The following is a 2,671-nucleotide window of genomic DNA, read 5'->3' on the forward strand; positions in this document are numbered from 1 at the left end:
TCAGTAGCAACGCCAGGCCGAATCTCACCGAAGGCGAGGCCCTCTGAAGAGGCGGCAGCGACTCGGCCTCCAAAGTCGCTTCTGTGCTCCTTCAGAGGAGGCGCGACGGCCTGCGCTCCCCACTTTCAGATCCAGACATCCCAAAAAGGACGCCTTCAGATTTATATTTAATGCCCTGTCTGACGGTATAGACCCCAGCGCAGCACAAAGAATGAATGACATTATCCGCCGCCCCCCCCCCCATCCCTGCCCCCCGCCCGAAGACAAACACAACAAACACACACATTTTGAGGGAACCAAAGGAATGCTATCGGAGCGGCTCGCTCCAAAGTCATGCTGTAGGCGGGGGCTAATGCAAGTCTAATCGGCCCCCACCCTCTCCCCATTCTCCCCCGTCTCAGAGTCACGACCAGCAGGGCGCACCCGCTTGTTAGCTGATTCTGAAGAGAGCACACCCCCGCCCCCTCTCATTACGCTGTGCCACGGATGAGGCGGGTTGGGGAGGGGTGGGCGGTTCGGCCCGGTGTGAGATTCAGGGGAGCGCTGTCCACTTGCTAGCTGGGTATTTAAGGATCATGTGACCGACAGGAGCGACCCCCCCCTCCACCCCAGCTGGGGCCCCAGACTCCCATCTGCTGCTTCATTAGTAAATTAGAAGTTTCTCCCTCATTAGTGAACATGTGACTCACTCTGCAATTAGTGGCTCTGGCTGCGGGACCTTTCTGCAGCCTTAACGAGCTGCCTAATGCGGGTCGTAACCTCACGCCTCTGTCCGGGCCATGGCTAATTAGACCAGCGGGGGGGGGGGGGGCAATTCCCCCAGGCAGAAATTACACTCCGCTGCTGTGCTTCCGTGAGTTTTTACCTTCCGCACAGGAACCAGACGGAGAGCAGAGCAACCTAAGGGAAGTGTGAAGGCCAGCAGCAGCTTCAAACCGATCGTTACGCAGAGCAAACTTGAGACGTGTGCCTCACCCTGTTTGTGATGAGGAACACGTGCTGAATATCTGCTATATGGCCATCACAGTCATTTTCGCCGTTTATTAAGCTTTTAAACATTTTTTGTATTTATATATCTGACTTTAGAAAGACCGGCATCCTTAATACCACAACAACAAAGTATTTCGATTCTGCTGTAGCTGTATTTCAGAAATAATGGCCCTCCAGGTAAAGGAAAGAAGACTCAGTGTCACTTCAAGGGGTTCATGCATATTTAAGGGTTACGCACGAGCGCTCTGTCCTCAGGGAGGCGCCGTCTCTGGCTCGGCGGGTTTCCCTTCCCCTTCGCTTCTGAAACCTGACAAGGTTCAGGTCGATGGTCATGTGTGTCCTCGGGACCCGCAGTCCAGTGGTGTGAGGTCATGGATTCCTGACACACGACAAATAAACTGAATTCAAGGAGGGGGATGTCCCGGCACAGTGGTGGTGGTGGGGGGTGGGGGGTCTGTTTATCTCCAACGCCATCAGAGGGTTATGTTGAGGTTGCAAGCAGTCTTACATCACCAGACACCACCCCACCCCCTCGGGAGTACTGCTGGACCTTAGACCTTAATTGGAAACCTTAGAGACCAGCTTTCTTCAGCTGTTGAGGTCCTTACAGGGTCGAGTTGCAATCCTTTCAGGCAATGAAGCACTGGAATGTCAGTGTCATTGTCACCGGGTGTCACCATCATGAGTGTAATTGTCATCCCGGTGGTCATTGTCATAGTGTGTCACTGTCATTGGGTGTCATTTTCATGCTTATGAATTGGTGATAGCTGCATGCTACTCGCAACAAGCTGCAGTGCATCCTGCTGTGTGACGGCAGGCGCAAACAGGGTGGGCGAGCAGCTGGGTGAGGCACTCCGGCAGCTGACAGCTGTCCCCTGGCCAGGTGACGGATACGGAGTCCCGGCATCCGGCTCCATCTCCCGCCCCAAGTCCAAATCTCCCGTCCCATTAGCTCTTAAGGGACTGCCACGATATGTCTGGCACAGGACGCGTGACCCAGCAGCCCCCTTGCAGTGTCTTCACCCGCCACCCCCCAGCGCGAGACTGCACAAACGCCCAGCAGAGGCTGATTCTTCTCCTTAACCAGCCACAGCTGTGCGAAAATCAATAAGAGCGCTCGTAGCTGATTGGCTTCTTTCATGCCCAGAGCCCTCCTCCCCCCCATTCCTCATCTCTGCTACCACCTTGAATCCCTGGGGGGGTGGGGGTTATGCCCTACAGGTGGACCTCCTGATTGGACAGGATCAGAGACTTTCCCCAAGGGCACAGAGAGGTCCTTCCTTCCCACCTGCAGTGTGAGATACTGAAAGCTCCCCGTTCTCCGTTACCAGAAGGTCTGCAGGATATTTGTACATTTTCTTATTTCCACATGCCGTTCTATATAAAAGATGGCTTGTGTGAATTCTTCATGCCTGATCCTTTAATTGTAAAGCTTCTATGATAGATTTGAAAATAAATATACGTGAAATCTTTAGTAACCTTATCTCCAGGATGTGGTCATGAACCCTGTACATTCACCATGTTTCACACAGAACGCCCTTTCCAATAAGCCCCATTGAAATTATTTTGATTTCAGTCATCCTACTGAAACCTTCCCACGGCCCACGCTGACTGCCATCTCCCCCATGTTCATCAAATTATGTATGAAAGCATCTTTAGTTGGCGAAGGAGCCTGACAGCG

The sequence above is a fragment of the Brienomyrus brachyistius genome, chromosome 21, assembly GCF_023856365.1.
Source record: "Brienomyrus brachyistius isolate T26 chromosome 21, BBRACH_0.4, whole genome shotgun sequence".
NCBI classification, from domain to species: Eukaryota; Metazoa; Chordata; class Actinopteri; order Osteoglossiformes; family Mormyridae; genus Brienomyrus; species Brienomyrus brachyistius.